General features: G+C 48.8%; 1 protein-coding gene across 1 annotated transcript in view; it reads left to right on the forward strand.

Annotated features, from left to right (window-relative positions):
• Positions 1 to 397: 397 nt before the first annotated feature.
• The window catches only part of CLIC6 (chloride intracellular channel 6), a 53,727-nt gene continuing 43,746 nt past the window's right edge, over positions 398 to 10,378 (forward strand). The window contains exon 1 of the mRNA XM_004696948.2: positions 398 to 501. The gene's annotated coding sequence lies outside the window, so the exon portion shown is untranslated. The remainder of the gene's footprint in view (positions 502 to 10,378) is intronic.

Consider the following 10,378-nt stretch of genomic DNA (forward strand, 5'->3'; position numbering starts at 1 on the left):
CCCCAGGCGGCGGTGGTTGAGGCGGAGGAGGGTGCGGGGGAGGCACTGGGCGCCGCGGAGGAGGAGGAGGACGGGGATGAGGACGAGGGCGCAGGGGTCTCAGGAGGAGAGGAGCCCCAGGAATGGACTCCCGAGGTCTCCTGCACCGACTTAGGGGAGAAGGAGAACGGGACCCCAGCTGGGCCGGAAGGGGGGCTGCAGGAGGGCGAAGAGGTGGAGAGGGGAGAGTGGGGATCCGAGGGGCAGACTGGGGAAGCGGCAGCCGCAGGCGAGGCCGAGCCCTCCGAGGGCAGCCCAAGCGAGGAGGCGGCTGTCCCCGGGGGTGATGGCCAGCCCGAGGGCGAGGGCGAGGGCGAGGGCGAGGGCGAGCTGAGCAACCACCTGGTGGAAGAGGGTGGCGAAGAGGCTGCGCCAGTGAACGGCCGCGGGGAGGATGGCCAGGTGCCCCAGGAAAAGGGCCCTTCGCAGGGGCAGGAGCACGACATCACCCTCTTCATCAAGGTAACGCTGCACTCCTCCCCCCCATCCCTAGGACGCCCCCTCCCACCCTGGGTGTGGGTCTTTGAGAACGGGCTGGAACACCCACCTCTTGTGCCCAGCACGCCCTAATGGTCTCCAGGTGCTTCCAGCCGCGGGCAGGAGGGGGGAAGGCTGTGGAGTTTCACTGAGAAGAGTTAGGGAATCGGTGTGGAGACGACTTCACCGAAAGAGAAGAGACGGGTTTGGGTCCTCTTTAGGCGCTCCACCGCCCTTTGCCCCGCAAATCTCACTGCCCCTTCTAGTCCGGAAGGCAACTCAAGAAGGAAAACACCTCAAATGGACCATGCAGTAGGTGATATTCCAAGAGATTTCTGTCAAAGGACAGCTAATGCTTGAATGCAAGAATGCAAACTCAGGTAGGTTGTCCTGTGAGGTCCGTTCTCAGAGACCCAAAGCTGGCCAGCAGTTTCAGCGTTAGAAAGATAGGCACAGCCATGCTTAGGGGAATCCTTAGGGATCTTTGAGAAAATCCCTTGTGAAATTTACATATAGATATTCCTGGGAAGCGAGTTCCCGGGTGGCACAGGCTGTGATGAACTAACTTCCCAAGGGCACAGTGGAAGAAAAGCCAGGGAAACCAAGGAAGAGTTCCTCTCTAGCACATGGGGTTACTCTGGGATGGGATCCACTCTAGGGCAACAGGATTTTTGTTTGTTTAAAATTTTTCTTCTTTGGAAAGGTATGGAGACTTGTTTAAATATTATAACCTTTATTGAGTATTTTACACCCCCCCCCCTTTTTTTTTAAAGACTAGAAGATGTTGGCCTTTTAAGTCACTGGAAGACTGGTGACTTAGGAGCCCTGGTACAGTGGTTATGCAGAAACCACTACCAGCCATTCTTTGGGAGAAAGAGGAGACTTCTACTAAAGAGTCTTGGCACCCCACAGGGGCAGTTCGACCCCACCTTGAAGGGCTGCTGTGAGTCGCAGTCTACTAGATAGCAGTGTAGCTTGGACATCACATCTTGATGTCCAATTCTCCACTTCAATGTGAAGAGAGCATTGATGTTAAAGACATTCTTGAGGACCTGAGCTTACAGAGGCAGTTTTACAGGGCCCCAACAGTCTGGGCCCCAGGGACACAGCCTAGCAGCTGCTTACACAAGGGTCTTTGTTTAAAAAGCCATTCCTGAAGACCTTTGGCCAGCACCAGGGAAAGCTGGAAATAATAAGGTCAAGAATGCACTTGGCATGTTGAAATCATAATCCTTCTGAAACACTTGTAGGCTTAGAGAAGCCTTTAGCTTAAACCTTGGCTGACATGTAAGTAAATGCTGATAAACAAAGGAATATTCCAAAAGTGATTAGTCTCTGCACTTTGATGAATTGCTTGGGTGACAAAGGACTTGGGAAGAACTGGAACATGCTGTCCAGTACCTGCTTTGGCAGAGACAGTTTTTGAGATCTTGGGAAGTTTTTAAATTACGCATTGGGACATACCTGGAGGGGCACATCCTCTACGGAGGCCCCTGGGAACTTGAAGCTGGCAGGGGGGTGGGGAAGGGGGGGGTGAGTGAGGGCTGTGTGCACCCCACATCGGCCCCCTTCATCACCTTGGTTGAAGACATTTCCCATGGCTCTGGTGGCATGGCTACCTGATTCCAGCAAAAAGGTCTCTTATTACAGTGTTGAAAATAGAGTACTCCGGTAATTGCTTCCTAACTAGTCTTCCTGCTTCCATTCTTGGTCCCCTCCGATCTAGTCCTTTCAGGAGAGCCAGTGAGTGGGGAGCTAGAGTAAATCCAATCATTGTGTTTCTTAGTACCTTCTCCCATCATTTACTTGAGAATTTCAGATAAATCCATCCGTAGGCAGATCCAGGGCCCTCTCCAGCTTATCTAATCCCAGAGGGATTAGATAATTACAGCAGGTAACCCGCAGAAGTTGCATCAAGCAGTTGGTCATTAGGGACCTGGCAATTAGGTTCCTAGAGGGATTTGCACTTTTTAAAAAAGTGACTGTGACGAGTGGGGGTGGTGACTGTTTTCCAGGGCCGATCTCTGGAGGTGTAGGGTCCCTGGTGGCATAGTGGTTATGAGTTGGGCTGCAATCCACAAGATCCATATGTCAAAACCACCAGCTGCTCCTTGGGAGAAAGATGGGGCTTTCTGTTCCCATCAACAGAGTCTCAGAAACTCACAGGGACAGTTGTATTCACAGGGTTGCTATAAGTCCACACTGACTCAATGGCTGTGAGGGGTGTGTGTGTAGGTAAGTTCCCACACCAATGTGGTGCTTATTTCAAGTTGGGCACTGTTGCCAGCACTTTGTAGAACCTAATTTTTGCGTTTGTCACTCATGGTACAGCTATGTCAGCCATGATGGAGCCTAATTCTATACTGCCTTAAAACTACCCAGGTTGTTTAACCTCTGCCTGCATTAGCGCTCTTGACTTGCCCTTGTCTTGTTAGCTGCTACATGCTCTTCAAGAAGATTCTGAATGAACATCATCTCCTCTTGGGGCGCCTGTTCCAATGCTAGGCAGGGTCTCTGTCCCTCCGCGGAAGTTGAAGTTCCACTCACTCACTGTACTTTGAACAACTTGACTGTGTGAAATTCATCACAATGTGTCTCCGGTGTAGGGTACTGGCCTGGAAGGAGGTGAATGTTGGAATGGGCCGCGGACTGCATGGGATAGTACAATACCCGCACTGGACAGTTGGGATGGTCGAGCTAGAGTTGTCTGGGATTGAATGCTGCTCTGCTCCTTTCTTGCTGGGTGACATTGGGCATGTAACTCACCCTTTCTGTGCCCTTGTTGCCTTATTGTTACAGTGGGGACAGTGATAACTGCTTATTCCCTAGGGGGTTGTGAAGATTCAAGAATTAGATTATAGAAAGCCCCCAGGGACAATAGAAAAACAAAACAAACCCATTGCCACCAACTTGATTCCAACCCACAAAGGCCAGTAAATAACCCAAACAACCTATTAACACCAAGTTGATGCCAATTCATAGTGACCCTGTAAGGACAGAGTAGATCGGCCACATGGATTTTCATGGCTGGGATCTCAATGGAAACAGGCAGCCACGTCCTTCTCCAGCAGACCAGCTGCTGGGTGCAAACCACTGAACTTCGTTAAGGGCTGAACACTTAACCACTGGGCCACCAGGGTTCCTACGGCAGACAGTGCCTGACTCTAAGTCAGCACAGTGGTGTCACGAGCTCTTATTATTGCAGCTCGTCCGCTCCGCAAATCTTCACTGGCTTTCATGCAAACAGCCCCCTAAGAAGCTGCAGGTGCTGCTGAACTCAAAAACTTGCATTCATTTGCCATCATATTTGGTTTCTCCAAGGAGCCCTGGTGGCATAGTGATTATGCTTTGGGCTGTGATCTGCAAGGTCCACAGTTCAAAACCACCAGCTGCTCCAAGGGAGAAAGACGGACCTTTTTACTCCCATAAAGAGTTACAGACTCTGGAACTCACAGGGGGCGCTGTTCTCCCCATCCTCGAGGTTCACTATGAGTAGGTATGAACTCAGTGGAAGAGAGTTTGGGTTTACTTTTTTTTGGGGGGGAGGGGGTTCTCCAAGATTGATGAAATTAAGAAGGGATGAAACAAAATAAAAATCAATAATTATTGTCACCCAGCAATGCAACCTCAAAATAATACAAAACAAAAACACAAACCACTCCCTGCAAAATAACGTTAATAACAAAGCATTGCTGTAATAAGACAGGTCCAGGGGCTCAAGTACAGGATTGGGTCCTGGTAGACCAGTGGGCTTGAATTCTCTGCACACATTTTGCTGGGAGACAGTATCTAGAGATGGTTCTGTGGGGCTCCATGCAGAGGGAGTTAGAAAGGAGAAAGAAAAAGGAAAACAGAAAGAAAGGATACATGAAAAGGAAATAAAAGGAAAGAGAAGCAGGGTGGGCCCTGTAGGTGAGGCAGGTGGGGGCAAGTCACCTGGCATAGGTTGGCACCGTCTGCCAGCTAAGGAGCTCATACAGAGAGAGGGCAAAACACTGATCTTAAAGGGCATTCCTGTTTGGACTCAGGCTGAGATGGTGGCTGAGGTCAGGGTACTTGATTCAGGAAGGAATTCTTTTGGGGCAGAGAACACAGCTGGGGGCAGGATGGCTGGCTCTGAAATGAGTTCCTGCCCATCCAGGGATGGTCAGGGTCCCGCTCTGTGGCCTCTGCTGGTCTGATGTGGTGGGGGGGTGGTGGTGGGGGAGTTGGCGTGCCTCCAGACTCAGGTGCACCTGTTTCCAGAGGACACGGCTCTGGCCTTAAGGCACAACAGGTGGTGGGGCTATGTGTGAGGGGATGTCATGAGTCACTTGTGGGTGTAGGTGAGGCTGGTGGTGCTTCTAGATCCCAGAGGGTTGTGAAGAACCAGGGAGGAGCCCACCTTCCTCATCGTCAGCCACCGTGTTCCAGCCACTGTCTGTGTGGGGTACTACTTGCAGTCCTTCAAGCAGGCTGTGCTGTGCAGGCTAGTTGACGATCCCCCCTTCTGTCTTCTCTCAACACTTTCATCCAGCTTCATCTACTTGTTCCATTCATTTCTCTACCCTTGACCCTGAAGGTCAGGGTTCCAGGATTTTCATCTGTGTATTGGCTTCAGGAGGCTTCCTGTGTCTTCGATGGAGAGGGCCTAGGTAGCAAGGCTGCCTAGTTGGGCGCCACCTTGGGGGAAGCCCGGGAGGTGCTGCTTTCATAACTCAGCTCCTCCCTGGGTGGTATGGTCTGAAGGAGACTGAATGAAGATAATCAGCTCCCACTTTAACTCTACCCTAGAAATGGCACATTATTCAGGTAGTGTGTTTTCTAACGTTGTCATGTACCTTACATGTTACATCTATGAAACAAGCACAGGGTTCAAACCCCCAAACCAAACACATTGTCATTGAGTTGATGCCAGCACATAGCAACCCTATGTGTGTCTATCCCATGGTGCATCTGAGGCTGTCATCGCTACACCTTTCTTAACATTGGGTTGCTTGGGGCACTGGTGGGTCAGCGGTAGAATTTCCTTCTTCCACGTAGGAGGCCTGAGTTTGATTCCCAGTGAATACACTTCAGGCACAGCCAAAACTTGTCTATCATTGGAGGACTGTTGTTGCTACAACGCTGGCCACTACTCGTCTGTCTGTGGAAGGTTGCATTGTTGCTTGTGGCAGTCACATAATCTGTCAACTTGAGTGAAGGGGTGGAGTCTCGCCTGTCAATCAAGTCATAGACAACGAGGCCTCTGTATGGGCATGGCCTTCTCCGGAGGATTCTGGGAACTCCAGTCCTCTACCCTGGAGGTGGGGCAGGCATTCTCTCACTGTTTGACCTTCCTGTTGACAAGCCACATGGACCCACAGTGATGGCAGCCAGAGCCCTAGAGATGCTTCTACCACCACTGGATCCACTAGACTTTCCACCCTGTGATCTTCCTGCATTTGGCATCATTGCATATGCGGCGTGAGTCTGACGGGGACTTTATAGACTGGTATCGGACATATAGGCTAATGTCAGACTAATGGACTTGATCTGGACTGGGCTGAGATGTTTTCTTAATATACAGTTACTCTTTGATACAAAGCTCTTTCTTACACACGAGTGTCTCTGGATTTATTTCTCTAGTCAACCCAGACTAACACACTTTCATAATGTTGAACTGATTTCAGCAGAGCTTCCAGGCTAGACAGACTAGAAAGACCGATCTTTGAAAACCAGTCCATTGAAACCTGTGGATCATAATGGTGTGATCTATAAACCATAGACTAACAACAACACAACTAACAACACAACACATTGTTTGGGACGGGCAATGCGGTAGAACATCACATTGTGCCGGCGTCTCATTCATACACATGAACTTTCCCACTCCTGTGTCCTTGGTGGTTAGTGATCCCTCTCACCCGAGTGAGTCTGATCACACTGCAGCAATGGGCTTCTGAAAGGTTTCCCAACAATGCCTTTTGATGACTTGATGGTAAGTGCCCAGGTGAATGGATAATCTGTTCAAGGTGATTCAGATGCTGAGAGGGAGAACTGGGGCACAAGTCCATGTCCACATTGTCCCAGCCTCATGTGGTAGCCTTTGTGAAGACATCTTGGCAGCAGGGCTGCAAGATGCTGGGGACCTCGGCATTCTTTACCATGTGTCCCCAGGCCCCGGCTGCGGATAGGCAGTGTGCCAGAGCTCTTGGGAGCAGCTGAGCTACCTCACCAGCCTGCGCTCCTCTCTCTCTCATGCTTCATTCTCAGGCCCACTCAGGTGCCCTACCTTTTCAGTACCTGCGTACTCATAGGATACCTGCAAAAACTTCACAGCAGGGCTTCTACGCATGAGAAAGCTGCCTTGTGAGTTCAGCTACCTAGACACAAACGATCTGAACTTTCAAGGGAGTCCTTGGGGAGTGCAAAAGGTTAACATGCTCCATGCTCATCTAGAGGTTGGAGGTTTGAATCTACACAGAAGTGTCTTGGAAGAAAGGCCTGGCAATCTACTCCTGAAAATTGGAAAATCCCGATGTGGGTGGGGGCTTCTATGGGTGGTGAGAACCTTGAGTGTGCCTGACTGCTAACCGAAAGGTTGGATGTCTGTGTTCATTCAGAAGCACCTCGGAAGAGAGTCCTGGCGATCTACTTCTGAAACCCCTAAGCATTGCAGTTCAACCCTGGGACCCAGTGGGTCATCGTGAGTTTGACTAGACTCTCCAGCTACTGGAACAAAAATCAAATCGAGGTGAAGCATGCATCTACTCATGCAGTCCATGGAATTCTTTTGTAAAATTGTGCTTTTTTAAAAGATACTCTATGAGGGTTAAGGAGCCCTGGTGGTATTTAGGCTGCTAACCACAAGGCGAGCAGTTCGAAACCACTAGTCAATCCACAGGCAAGAGAAGAGACTTTCTACTCGCATAAAGATTTATAGGCTCAGAAACCCACAGAGCCAGTTTTATGCTGCCCTCCGGCTTGCTGGGGGTTGGAATTGACTCAGTTGAAGTAAGAGGGCTTTGTATGAGGATCATGAAATGCATAGTGGGTTATCTACTACAGTAACAAAACAGGCACGTCTCACAGTGCCCGGGGTCTTAAAAGCACAAACAGAAAAAGACAAAATACATTAGTGCAGTGCTTCTCAACCTTCCTCCTGCCGTGACCTTTTAATACAGTTCCACCTGTTGTGGTGACCCCCAACCACAACATTATTTTCTTTTAAAAATATTTTATTGTATATTAGACATTTTGTCATCACGCTTGAATTCAAGTTTTTTTTAACTTGGTTGCCTTCAAAGAAACAATCGAGTGAATCTTTACTAGAAGTGCAATTCCAGTGCCTATTATTCAAAGATTTCAATGAAGACTTACAATGTAAAAGTTCTATGTTAAACGCTCTGTGTGAAAATTTGTGTTCGATCTAATACTCGAACAAAGAAGAGATAAGAATACACATACGTGCATGACTATTTGCATACTGGAAACACCGTATGGAAAGCATAACATTATTTTCATTGCTACTTCATACATGTAATTTTGCTACTGTTATGAATCAGGCAACCCCCCCAAAGGGGTGGCGACCCACAAGTTGAGAACCGCTGCACTAGTGGGACCTCATACAAATTAAAAAACGTTTGTCCATCAAAAGACTTTACAAAAAAAAAAAGGAAAGCAAGCTAGCAACTAGGAGAATGTCTTTGGAAGTTACATACCCGACAAAAATCGAATGACTAAAGAAATATGTAGAACACGTCAACAACAGAGCCAAGTAACCCAGTCCTAAAGTGGACAAAGGACTTGAATAGACTTTCCACCGAAGATGACATTCAAGTGACCACTGAATGCAGGACAAGATGCACACGGTCATTCGCCACCAGAGGGAAGTGAAGGAAAACCACAAGCAGACACCCATCTCACTCCGACTAGGATGGCTACAGTGCAAGACCAAACCACTGTGAAAAGAACCTGCTGGTGGGGATGTGGAGAAATTGGAGCCTCTATCCACTGCTGGTTGTGGAAACCGGCCTGGCAGGTCCTCCCCAAACGAAAATCCGAACTACATATGGCCCAGAAGTTCAACTCCAGGTATACACCCCAAGGACTTGAAGGTAGAGGGAAAAAGAGCCCTGGGCAGCAGTGTTTGTCACAGAGCTATTCACAGCCTGGTGCAGCCCGAAGGTGGGAACACCTTAAATCCCCGTCATGCGACGACTAGAGAAACAGTGTCACGCGTGTGTTCACTGGAGCGCTATCCACCAGCCAGAGAGACTAGGGCTTACTGCACGCTCTGGCCCGGCTGCAGCCTGAGGACGTAGGCTGCGTGAGACAAGCCAATCTCAACAGCACACACATTGTATGACCTTACATGCAAAGGCAAATGATAGAGAACAAAGTTTATTAGGGGTTACCTGAGACAGAAGGGGGACGGGGAGAGGGTTAAAAGGACCCAATAGTGATGGGAAAACCACACTGAATAAGGGTTGGGTCTCAGAGTTGATTGTTACTGCTGTCAATACGTTTCATATGTGTAAATACAGGAATCGGCAGAAGTGTGATATATTTACAATGATATAAAACCAGAAAGAGTACTTGGTGAGGGTATGTTCCTTGGTTTGGAAGTTTAGGGTCATAGTTTAATGGTATATCCATTAAACTATGTTAATTGGCATAATACCCTTAGTGTAAGGTGACCAGACGTCCCGCTTTTTGGAAAGAATGCACGACAAGCTAGGGAATGGTCTATTTGGTCCATATAGACCAAATTTTTAATCAAGAACACCCCCCCACCCCCCTGGTCAATGGTGTCCTGCTTTAAATCTGGTCACCTTACTGTTTCTGTCTCTTAATTTATTGCATAGTGCTTAGGGTCTTACAAGCTTGCATGGAGCAATCCAAGGCACAGCAATGGTTTCTCTTCCCTTAGATCAGGGGACCTGTTCACTGTCCCTCAGACCATTGAAAACTATGAACAAATTCCTATGCACACTGCACGTATCTTATTTTGTAGTTAAAAAACGGGGCAAAACCACCCGGTGGGCCAGATAAATGTCCTTGGTGGGCCACATGTGGCCCGCGGGCCGTAGTTTGAGGACACCTGCCCTAGAGCAACAGTGGCAGAAAGGAGTCAGGAATAGGAGGAAGATATGGAAACCTGTCTTGGAAGTACAGCCAGAATGCTCCTTGGAAACGAACATGGCCAGACCTTATCTCATAAGGTTTTGGCCATGTCACCAGGAAAAATCAGTCCTTAGAGGAAGTTATCATGCTTGGTAAAGCAGCACAAGGACGACGGCCCTGGTTGAGATGAATCTGCACAGCGGCTACAACAATGGGATGAAACATGAGAACAATTGTGAGGATGATGCACGACCGAGCGGTGTTTTATCTGTGGGGCACAGGGTCTCTCTGAGCTGGAACAGACTGCACGGCACCTAACAGCCACAGTGGAAGGGGTGGCTAATGGCTGTCCTGCGCAACAACTACCATATCGACTCGGGTATAAGCCGAGTTTTTCAGCACATTTGTAATGCAGTTTTTGTGGTAAAATTAGGTGCCTCATTCCAGGATGCACACTTTCCTGACATGATTGCTGAAGGAAAATGTGAACATAAGCAAAGGTGGTGAAGAAAGCCGATGGTGCTCGGCTACCATAAGATATAGCATCTGGGGTCTTAAAGGCTTGAAGATAATCAAGTGGCCATCCAGCTGAGAAGCATCCAAGCCCACATGGAAGAAGCACACCAGCCTGTTGTCTGACCACAAGGTGCAGAAGGGACTAGTTATCAGACATCAAAGAACTAAAAATCAGATCAGTGGGTGCCCACCTTCCTGATACGATCACTGACGACAAACGTGTGCATACGCAAAGGTGGTGAAGAAAGCTGATGGTTCC

Source organism: Echinops telfairi, unplaced genomic scaffold, assembly GCF_000313985.2.
Source record: "Echinops telfairi isolate 266 unplaced genomic scaffold, ASM31398v2 ScPeMD7_7469;HRSCAF=8507_0, whole genome shotgun sequence".
NCBI lineage: Eukaryota > Metazoa > Chordata > Mammalia > Afrosoricida > Tenrecidae > Echinops > Echinops telfairi.